Genomic DNA, 12198 nt, shown 5'->3' on the forward strand with positions numbered 1-12198 from the left:
CGACCCGGAGCAGCAGGGCCGCTCAGTGAACTGCCTGGCCCCGTGGCGGGCTGGCACACCTTGCATTTAATCTAACGTCAGAACTCTTTATTCTATCTGTGGGCTGCTGAAATCTTTCAGAGCAAGTGAGTCTTTTTACCTTCCACAAATCAGGAACAACTTTTTTGCCTTGTCAGATGCAATGACCGGGGAATTCAGCCCTTATCAGCTACATCGCACTGACGACTTCCCGTGCTGCCTGTTTTGCTGATTAATACGGATTGCAAAAGCAAGGAAGAGTGTGTGTGTGTTTGTCGAGGGCGCACCACATGTGACAAGAGTGAAAAGAGGAAAATAGGCCGCAGCCTTCAGAACAGTACAAACTGACGAGTTTACTTTCCAAATGTGAGTGTATTCATCTACTATGTCTCATGGACCAGGGTCAGCCAGTTTCTTTATTGACAGACCATGCTTCCCACACTTCTCAACCCTAACATATGCTACTACCTTCCAGTACTTCTCCTTTCACAGCGTTATTTATTCTGTATTTCCCTAATTGATTAGTTACTTTCCTATCACACGCCTTCTCTCACCAATTAGCATTATCTCTCCTACCGCTTCTCTTTTCTTTCCTCACTTTTATTCATCTACTTTTATTAGTATTTCTTACTTGCCACTTATCTATTTTAATACCTTAAGACTCTCACGGATCTGAAGGCTCTGCGCGCATTTCTCAAAGGATGACAGTAAATCCTTCCCCATCCGCCTCCCATGGATTTAGCAAGGTTGAGTTCATCCTTTGAAGTTCAGCTTGCTGAAGTCTGCAGAAACGGAAATGACCAGACGGTGGCACTGTGGAGCGCCAAGTTTGGTGCTCACCTATGAGACACAGGGTTTAATCAATATTCATATTCTCTAGTGACTCCAAATTTTAATATTTTGTGGCCTAAAAATTATTCTGAAAATGAACTTTAATCAAAACGAAGCAGATTCTTTATTACAAAATACACATTCCCGGTGATTTATTTATCTTGATTTGAGTCTTCTTAGAACACCTATGTCGTTACCATTTAATGCCTTTATTTCTGTCCTGACCAAAAACCTAATATGAAATATTAACACAGAATATGTAGGTCATTCATGTGGTGTAGCCGACAAGAGTTACATTCCCTGATTATTTAGCCTCAGGAGCCAAGTGTTTGCTTAGTTTGTGGAAGGTGATAAGCTTCACTTACCCTGAAAGTATTCATTGATAAACAAGGTAGAATAAAGAATAATGATGCCAGATTAAATAGAAGGTATAAAAATGAGCGCTTCTTGTAACGAAAATAATACATTTGGGTAGATAGGGAGAGGAGAAAGTGGGATTTCTTCTACAGTGACCATCAGTGTAGTATAGTCTAGTAACAGCTGTACTGCTTAGGTTTGCTGCCGAATCACAAAACCTGAAGTTATGGGGCCTCATTAGCCTTATCATTTATTGCCATCTTCAGATACTAAGGACAATGATATTTCTCCCAGACAGCTCCATTTCTTTACTCTGCCTCTCATGTTGGACAATCTCAGTCATTACACACACACACACACACACACACACACACACACACATCCCAGCAGGGTGTAGAGATTGAGGGCAAGATCCCTTGAGTTCAAAGTGCACATAAATGGAACTGATTTAATCAGTACTGGCAGCTGTATGTCTTAGTACACGTGGATGCTGTAACAAAGCATCAGGGATCGAGTTGCTTATAAACAATGGAAATCTATGTCCCATGATCCTCAGATTGGAAACTCCAACATTGAGGCTTAGCCAAATTTGGTGTCTACTGAGCACTCATTTTTGAGTTCAAAGAATGCATCTTCTTGTGCTGTCTTCACATAACTAAAGGGGCAAGTGAGTCACCAGCCTGTTTTCTAAGGGCTCTGATTACACTCATGTGGAAGCCACTCGCACCTAAACATTTCTGAAAGTCCTGTCCTCTTGATGTCCTCTTAATCCTTGGGGATTAGGATTGCAACACAGATGTGGGAGAGGAGTGTGTCATTCAGATCACAGCACTGTCCCTTTGTTTTAGATGCCAAAATCTTTCTAGACCCTTGATTTTAAACATATGCAAAGTTATTAAAATATTCTTTCTTTAACTTGATTTTCCCATCTCATTTATCATATAGTGAGCAGCATAGAAAAATATTTCAGAAAATTTGTTGTTGTATCTCATACATACAAGAAATCCAAGATGTATATATAGCTAAAATAATCATATTACTAATTTCTATTATTTCATTGAAAGACACAGTTAGTGCTTATATTGTCTGATCAATCTTATATGCCTATATCTGGTAATCTGAGCAATTACTTTGAAGATAACAGTATGCAATATAGTAACCACTGTTAATTTCCTATCATCTTGTTTTGAAATCCTGTGTTATTTTTATTGTTTTTTATTATTGTCTGTAAAATTTTAAAAAATGGGGAAAGAAAGAAATCCAGGGTCAAGAAGACTTGAGTCCAAACTTAAAATCTATTTTCCATTTCCCTTAAATGAGAAGCAATGGTTTCCTAATATTTTTATAAAAATATGGTCTTTTGGTGTCCGATAGATTAAGTTTATTCTTAAAAGGGAGCAACAGGCTGACCATACGTTAATTATGGGGCTGATATTATTCAGAGACTAAAATTCCAGAAGATATTAAATACCAATAAAAGCCAAAAATAGGGTTCAGATTGGTGTTTCTTGCTTTTTTGCTATGAGACAAAGTTACATATTCACCTGGGGTTTATATTTTACTAAGTCATAGGTCAACCTTAGTCAAAACATTACTAAAAAGTGTTCTGATCTGGACATGGTAGTTCAAATGTGTGATTGTGTAATATCAACACTCTGGAAAGCTGAGGCAGGATGATTTCAAATTTGAGCCCAGCCTGGGAAATTTACAGACTTAGTGAGACCTTGTCTCAAAATATGAAAAATAAATAAGAGGCTTGGGTTCTAATCCCTAGTACTACACACATACACACACACACACACACACACACACACACACACACACACATTAAAGTTCTTATTCATGCTACTTACCATGAAAATCATTGAAAATCTTGTAAAATTTTCAAAATTTCTCCTCAGGTAGACATATTTCAACAACCAGTTTTTAACTAAGAATGTTAAACAGTTATGCAATCACAAACATACTGATACGCAATTTTTTTTCTGCAAAGTAAGAGTAATTTTAATTAGATTTTGAAAATTATATCTCATTTAATTTTTTTTTTCCAGTACTGGGAATCAAACTTATGACCTCGTGCTTGCCAGGCAGGCGCTGTGCCACTGAGCTAAATCCCCAGTACCTCTCATTTAATTTTGTAAGAATGAAATCAGCTAGTATATTGGGAAGCATTTAACTATTACCTCCTATATGTTTCACGCTAAAAAAAATTGTTGAAAAGAAATTTTCTGGCCATTCCTCTGGTGTAGGAGGAATGTTCCCTTCACAAGCCCCTGTCCTAATTATGGAAACTTGTCAATGTATTAACCTTACACAGCAAGAAGCAATTGGCAGATGTGATTAAAGTGCTCAGTAAAAAGATTACTCTGGATAAGCTGCATGGGCCCAATAGAGTCACAGAGACCTGGAGTCATTTCTGGGTAAATGAATGCACCATGAGGCCATACTTGGAAGTGAAATAAATGAGGCACACAATTTTAAATATTGCATTGTGTCACTTGTGTGAGAATCCTTAAGGGTAAAGAAGGAGTGAAATGGAGAACAGACCCTGGGAAGTAGGAAGAACATATTCAAATGGGAAGCGAAACGAGGGAGGGGGCGTGAGAAGGGAAAGGGATTTCCAAAGAACAAAGAATGGAAGGAAGAAAATGGAAATAAAGTTTCTGTAAAAGGGGAGGGAAAGGAGTGTTGAAGGGAGGAAAGCGGAATGGGGAAAAAAAGAATTAAAATGTACTACTTACAGGTACAAATTCCTTATGATGAATGTGGGCACTGTGTATGGCAAATACGTACTACTAAAAAATAAAACTAAAAAAAGAAAAATAGCCAGAAGTCGTGGTGCACGCCTGCAATCCCAGCACTCGGGAGGGTGAGGCAGGAGGATCGCGGTAAATTCAAGGCCAGGTTGGGCTAGGAAGTGAGTTCAAGACCAGCCTGAACTGCAAAGTGAGACCCTGTCTCAAAAAGACAAAAAAATAAAGAGAAAGCAGAAAAAAAGAAAAAGAAAAGATTATGTTGGATTATCTGCATGGGCCCAGTACAGTCACAATTGACCTGGGAAGGAGAAGGGTTACAGCCAGGTAGGTTCGAGGCAATGACAAAGCAGAAAGAAAAGACGTCATAGTACTGGCTTGAAAGAAGTGGGGAGGGTTCTGGAGCCAAAAAGGCAAGCAGCAGCTGGAAACCGCAAGACACTGAACAGCCTCTTCCTGGAGCTTTCCTGCCGACACTTTGCTCTTTGCCCTGTAGACTCAAGTGCAGATTTTTAAATTTCAGAACTGGAGGAGAAGAAGTCTAGGGTTGCTTTAAATGACTGTATTTGCAGTGATCTGTTACAGCAGCAGAGGGGAAGGAATGTACTCCTTGTCAGTGTTTTAGACTTCCCAAGACAATATCCGAATTCTTTAGTAGTAGGCGTCTTCTCTGCCCTGATTTTGCAGCCAAATGATGAGAAGACAGAATAAGGAAGAAAAGATAAAAAGGAAGGAGAGAGGGAAGGAGGGAAAGAAGGGAAGAGGAAGGAAGGAAGGAAGGAAGGAAGGAAGGAAGGAAGGAAGGAAGGAAGGAAGGAAGGGAGTGACAACAACAAATATTACAGCAAGGTGGTTAGAGCCAAAGCTCTATTACAAACGCAGCAAAGTAATGAGATATATTTTATGGGAGAAATGGCAAACTGCAGAAGCTTTATTGCTGCTGCTAAGACAGATGAATTTCAATGCAAATAGCTACTCCAGTGTCAAGTGCAATGAAGTCTTAAATGGGATAAATAATATCCGGTATTGCTTTAAGAAAAGAATGATACAGCAATAAAATACCTGTATTCTTGTTCTTCTGGGAAGGTGACGACGCTAAGAACCACTTAGTCATTTCCAAGAGTAACAAGTATGCTTTCAGTAAGGAGGAGGAGTAGGCGCTGCTTCTGTTCTGCGGAGGAGCTCTGCTAGTGTCGCATGGCATTGGATCCTTAAGTCGGGCTTTTGTTTTATCTCGTATGAAACACGAAAAAGCTGTGTTCATGAGAGGACTAATGTCACTGAGTCTCAAGTCAAAGAGTCAAGAGTTGAGGTCAGTTTAAGAACCACTCAGAACTAAAAAACTCAATGAGAAACCCACAGTTTAAGGCTTCTCTGTCTCCCGACTCCAGGTCAAACACTCGTCCTTCCTGTCCACCAGGGGGCAGCCTTTCGATGCTGTCGCTCCATGCTGCGCCAACTTGCTCAGAATTAAAGAGAGTCATACCCGGCAAACTTCCGTTTCTCCAGAAAAAAGACAGGTGTCTGCCATTTTCTTGTTGGTCGATTTAATTTTGTGCTTTATTTTGTTTTCCCTTACAAGGTAAATCTGTGGGAAAAGAGACAAGTTACTGTGAATGAGTTCTTTCAATTTTCAACTCTTCTTTGATCAGCAGCTTCTCATACAAAGGAATTTGGAGACCCTTTGCTCTATGTAGAACACAAAATACCTGAAGGTGAACCTTTCTTCATACCCTAGAAAAGGAAGCTACAGTTGTGGAAGGCAATATCTGTCTTGCTTATATGTAGATTGAGATAGATACTGATAATAATTCTTAAAATGGGAAGGATATTGGCTTTAGAAGCAAAAACAAAGCCAATATTTTTCTTCATATTCCTGCTGAATTACTAATGGTTTCTACAAAACAGTTGCACCTAGAGCACCTCAATCCCTGGATAAGTATGCTTGAATGTTCAAGTTTCTATTTTTTTTCTCTAGTACATAAACACAAGGATAAAAATTGACCCTGTCCACTACCCTCAAAAGATACATTTTATGGTGCAACTATTCTCTCTTGTCTGCCTGATTCCTGGAGCTGACTTTGTACTGGCATTTTGTGTATATTTTATATTTTGGGAAACTTTTGGTGTGTTTGTTCACATAAGAGACATCAGTTGTTTAATCTCTAAGTTGCTTTCTTGGATTAGTCAGCTATTGCTGAGTAACAAACTGGTTTTATTTCAGTGGAAGAAAACCCAAATTAAGGGGTCTACAAGTCAGATAGGAAGTTTTTTTGGTCTGAATGAGGGTCAGGAGCACAGCTGCAGTTAGCTGTAGGCAGGGGAAAGATATCTTTACTTCCTTTACTTGGTATCTCTAATATTCTTTCAGAAAAATCTAGAGTGGCCCTGTTTGGTATAACTCTGACCTCTTCCACACAGGCCCTCACCCAATCAGGCTAATCTGGATTTGATCACATAGCAGTGACAGTTCTGAGAGAAAATGTGGAAAAACATTAGGTCACCAGTGTACACCTGACACGTTACTAATTTCAGTGCAATCTCTGGGCTGTAATACGTCACATGACCAGTCAGAAGCAGGGCAAATAGACACCATCGCCTAAAGGAAAGAGTTGCAAAGAACCTTTGGAGGAGAGATAAGTACAGAGAAATCTTTTATAATCAAACTCATACATCTCTCTATGTTATAAAAATAGTCTATATTCCATGATGCTACTTTAGCAAAGAAAATTATGCTAAACCTGCTTTTAGCTTTGAATACTGGATTTGGGCCAATAGTTTTGACAATCTACGTATATGTCTTGGACCATTTGGTTCATCACTTAATTTTAACTATTCAGACCTTCCCCAAAATATAGTGGAAAAACTGCTCATGGATAGATAAAATAATAAAAGAAATCTAATATGTGCATGAGTTCTAATACTGCAGGTTCATCAGATGCCTTTACTTCTGCTGTATCTTTTAAGGAAAAATAGATCACAAAACAAAAACCAAACAATTAATAAAATCTCTGGTTCTTCTTCAAATTAGCAAAAATGCACACCCCTTACTTAGTTTTCTAATTCTTTTTTGTAGCTTTTGTATTTGTGGTTTTGTCTGGGCTGGAGCATTTCAATACCATGTGTATGCCAATAATTAAACTGGTTCTAACAAGGAAATTTTGCAAGGACGCTGGGCAATTTTCCACCCGCAGGGCCAAAGAATGTTGTTAAGCACCTAGAAAATTCATTCTTGGAACTCCACAATTTCTTCTTTTTTCACACTGGAGCTGCCATGTTCATTTTGTGTGAGTGAGCCTTTTCTTCCCAGAGAAGTGAGGTATGCACTTTTGTGTGGTGTTTCAGAGTGTTTTCTTCTAATAAGGACATCAGAGGGGCCTGTTGGCCACTAGGTTTTAGCCGTATTCTCCATGGGCTTTCTGTGACCCTCTGTGTGATTTTTCACATGAACAATCTCTAAAAACAACAAACAACTCTACATAACACTTGTACATTCCATTCTCTAGAAACTAGCCATTTATCTCTGAGGAGAAAATCCTCTTCTTTCAGTGTGTGGTTTCTGAATAGGCTGCAGAGTAAGGTGCTTTTTTTTTTTTTTCCTGTAAATCTAAGATAAAAATCTCACCTAAGGGGTAGAGGTGCAGTCCATAAAGCCAAGCTTTGTTCTCTCTACTTTCTATATTTTCTTTAAATGCTCTTAGTTGCTAAAGTCTTATTTTCAAATATTTATGCAAAAAATACCTGCTGGAAAAGGCTTAGTTTAATTACAATGCACTCTTGTTAATAGTTTGTAAAGGGCCTCTGGGCTTTTCTTTAGTGCCAATTAATTATGGATATACTAGACGGAAAGATTCAGTTATCCAAAGGGGATATTTTTGATAAAGGCTCTTAATCATACAAAAGCTTACTTCAGAATTTTCCCTACGTGGTAAAGAGACTGTTGCTTTTTTATGAGGCAATAGTTCTGAATCATGGTAGCTAAACAATAAAAAACCAGCTGCAATATATGTAGTGTCTTTGTCCTCCTAGACTCATTTCCCAAATTTTAATTTCACAAGAGATAAAGCACCGAAGTTATTCCATCCAAAGGCATGTACATCGTTCAGTTTTACATCTGTCTTGAATCTCACTTGTTTATCTATCCTAGAGAAGCAAGGGTGAGCAGTCTCCATTCCTGTTTGTTGAGTTACTACCTAGAAATTCTCATACAGTATTTCTCTGCTGGGCTTGACTTACTCCTATGCATTAAGAAGTCTGTTTTCTTTTTTTATCATCAGAGCTAAGCATTTTTGAGCTCTTTTATTACATGCCAGGGAGAAAAGTTGAATTGGATTTCTGAGGATGGGACTACTCGAAGGCCTTGCCTTGGGGTGAGAGATGGAGAAAGTGGTCCCAAGAGGAGGGCAACCACTCTTTCATAGCTGCTTTCTTTCTGCCCAACTGTTCTTTTAATTTCTTTAGGAAATGGCTGTTTGCGGTTGTGGTTGTTTTTGTTCTATTGCCAGAAGAGGTAATAGTTCGGTTGTCAGCAGTTCTCCACGGAGTGCTGAGCGGTCTTGGAGTTCAGCCCTTTTGAGATCAAAGTGTTACAAATTTCCTCCGGCCTCCTTTCCTCTGACCTATTCCAGGCTCTTGCCAGGTGGGCCGGCTGTAGCTCGCTGTAGTTCCCTCCCGCACAGCCCAAGTCCCCAGCTTTCTAACTTTGCCTTTCCAGCATTATTCCATCTACTTCCCTTTGACAGCACTTTGTTTCTCTGTCTTTGCTGATGCTTCCAGCAATTCCCCAGTCAGTACACATTCTCTTTCCAACTCCAGGCTTAGACTCTTTTATTTTTCTGCCTGCAATACTAAGTGGAGAGAGAATAAAGTTGTTTAGCTCTGCAAATAAAAATACAAGACAGTCGACACTCAGTTACAGGTTAGATTCAGATAAATAATAATTTTTAAGGCATGAATATATCTCTCATAATATTGAGGATAGAATTGCTCTGAAAATATTTGTCTATCTGAAATAAAATGTAACTGGGTATTTTATACTTTATCTGGCCATCCTAAGATTAGACGTCACTATCTGTACATTTAGCTGCTATCTTTAATTAGAAGTTTCTCTTAGATTCCAGATACTTCCTCTCTTTTTTCTAGCAGTCCCAAGCGCCAAGGATACTTGACAGCAGACACAGGTCATTTTGACTTCCTCATACTTTCTGCATTTCTGTGTAGCTCTTCACTATCTGCCTTATTGCCTTGTTAGAGTAAAATAGAACATGCACTTGCTCTAAGTGACCTTTCTTTGACCTTTTTCTGAGACAGTAATAACCTCATTGCTAAAATCCATATGCTTATAGGACCATATTTATTAATGTTTGTACAGAACCTATTTCAAAGTTCAGGCTCAGTAGAGACAATCCTTTCATAGTTCAGGTAATTTTTCCAGAGAGGTGAAGGAGGGACATCGTTTATTTTTTACTTCTTTTAATTACACTGTACCTTTTTCATTTCATCTTCATGTGAACAAGTCGAAGGACAGTATATTTACAGATGCAGACGGCCTGGCTTTATTGCTGTGAAATAGAATGGCCCAAGCTGATAGCTAACCATGCTATTTAATTATTGTCAGGAAAAAATAAATAAAAGACTCAATAATCTAAAATCACCTTGATCATTTTGGATGCCTCACACCAGTTAGCCAACTTATACACCCCACTCTCTTAAATAAAAAGTCAGTGGTCTCATTCATTTTAAGTTAAATTTTGAAACCTGTTAATTCAGAAAGATTCCTTAAATTTCCACCCTTTACTGTTTGCAAAGCTCCAGTTAATGAGTTTCTTTGGGGGCTTGCTTGTTTGTTTGCTTTGTCATTGCTGTGGTTCTGACTAATCTGAGATACTCATCATTTGTTAATTTGACTTTACAGTGTTTTGGAGTCGTTACTGTCATCGCCACCACAGTGCTGAAAATGCTGGGAGTCGGGGCAGGGTTCTCAATTGGCCATGGGTTTCAGTGAAGCTGGGATTAGTTCTCGGTGACAATTCTGACTCTGTTCATGAGTCCTGTGATCACTCCTTGTAAAACCAGGATGCTTCTATTTCAGCGTGGGGTTCCTTACCATTTGGAAAAAGTTGGTTCAGGGTAGCTGCGATTCAAGCTCTCACAGGAGAACAGGAGCTAGAATGTGTAACTTAAATTTTACCAGAGCTACTTCAGTAAGAGAAAAGGTATGCCTAGACAAGTACCAGGCAGATATACCATCTTTATTTCTCTGTGCTCCAAGACTCCATCTGTGGCATAAACAAGACAGTAAGGATGTTGGGACCCTCTGTGCCCCTTCCTCCTACCCATCTTAATTATCATTGCTGCCTCACTTTATTTAGTTCTGTCATATAAATAAATCTCAAATAATTGGAGTCATGCAAGTCATAGTTTACCGCCAGCACATTGCAGAGGGTGCTGGACACTTCATTTACACAATATCTTTTTTTTTTAATAAGGATTTCAGGGTTCTTCCCAGATCCCAGTACATAGAATCACTGTATTTCTCTTTGGAAGTCTACTTCTTTTTATCGTCTATCTATGACTCTAATGAGATGTTTACATCTCTTCAGAGGTGATTGGAAACCTGCAAGTAAACTCTGAAGATTATGAATAACATTGAACTACAGGAAAAAAAATCATTTTTAGCCTTACGCACAAGATCCAAGGCTTATTTTTGTTTATTTTAGTTTCTTCACTAATCTCATTTCTGGCTTTATTTTTCTTCCTCTAGTTTCTTTTTGTTCTAATTTTCTCTTCTATTTTTAAAAACTTTTATTTGCTAAATCTGTTAAACAAAGGGTGAGCACCAACATTTTAAAAATTAAAGCAATGAACGATAAATTGACAGTTTAAAAACTAAAAATATTGAAAGCAGAAAAAAAATTAACCTCTTTACTATGGATACATTTTTCATTTTCCAGAAAGAATTTTTAACACTCATCACCTAACCACGAGTAAATTAATTATATTTTTCAGAAATATTTTTATAAATTTTTAATATAACCTTGGGAAATACTAAATTGTTTTTAATATATCTATTTCACTTGGTGTGTATTTTTTTAAAAATTATTTTTAACCAAAGATGTGCCTCTAGCTTGCAGAGTTGAAAGGATATATTCTGAGTTCTGTTTAACCTAAAGGTAGAAAAAGCCCCAGGAGTACAAATTCCCAACCTGACAATAAAAAAGCTGGATAATCTATTAAAGCCCATAATTTATTGAATGCGTCAGATTGCTGAGGTGTCTCGGCAACCAAATGAACTACATCCCTAACAGCAACAAGCCACTGCATGGGTTCTGACACATGACTGCTTCATCATTTTAAGAACAAAAGAGGAAGAGGAGACTTCCCTAGAATACAGCAAGAAGAAATCAGCTAAAATTTCAGGAAATATCTGAAGGCCCTATTTTCCTTTGGTGCAGCTGCGGGCCCCAAGCACAAAATGGATTTGCACATTTGTAAGCTTTTTTCAAAGGCTTCTACCAAGTGCTAAAGAATGAGATAAGTCAAAAAAAAATGCCCCTTGTGTGGCCCCTGCACAACAGGCTTGGAACACTACTGGCTTCTCCAGATCTGTTTCTTATGGGAAAAAGCCTAAAACACTCCTGTCCCCTTAGCCGAGACAAAGATCCATTGCTTCCTTGTGAGGGACAGAAGGAAACACTCGTAGAAAGTATGCAACTTTCTCAGGACCTGGATGCTACCAGGAATTACAGAGCCGAGTTGTGCTTCCTCCCTAGGAATAGACCAGAAAAGATTCTGCTGTTCAAAACGTACCACAGATATAAGAGATAGTTTGGCGGCCACAGAGAAGGGGCACAAGAATGCCGAGGAAAAGCCATGTTCTAGACCAGGTGCGAAGTTGGACCAGGAAGAACCTAGAATTCTCCCGATTTCATCACATGGCTGACATCACAGAAGAAACAAACACCTGTGTGATCTATCATTGAGGAAAGACAGGAGAACAAAAAGAGAGACCTTGTGCGGTTTCCTCTGCGCAGGCGGGGACATCTCCCTAAGAGGTTGTGGGAATCTTGACACACTAGAGTCTCATTTAGGACTATGAAGTCTGTGACAAGTAAATCATACATAGGTTGCTGCCAAAGGACAAAATTTTAGTTTAAAAATCTTAATTAGCTTTATTTTAATTTGTACAACTGGGTAAAACTTTATCTATAACATAGAGTAAATACCCTGATGAAAAGAT

At 38.6% G+C, this 12198-nt stretch overlaps 1 long non-coding RNA gene across 1 annotated transcript; it reads right to left on the reverse strand.

Moving 5' to 3' along the window:
- Positions 1-678: 678 nt before the first annotated feature.
- On the reverse strand, positions 679-11851 carry LOC106147010. Its single transcript, XR_001231705.1, has 3 exons — positions 11769-11851; positions 5022-5547; positions 679-858 (listed from the first exon to the last, which is right to left on the reverse strand). It is a non-coding gene; the product is annotated as an uncharacterized LOC106147010 (long non-coding RNA).
- Positions 11852-12198: the final 347 nt, after the last annotated feature.

The sequence above is a fragment of the Chinchilla lanigera genome, unplaced genomic scaffold, assembly GCF_000276665.1.
Source record: "Chinchilla lanigera isolate Chin_1 unplaced genomic scaffold, ChiLan1.0 scaffold00006, whole genome shotgun sequence".
NCBI classification, from domain to species: Eukaryota; Metazoa; Chordata; class Mammalia; order Rodentia; family Chinchillidae; genus Chinchilla; species Chinchilla lanigera.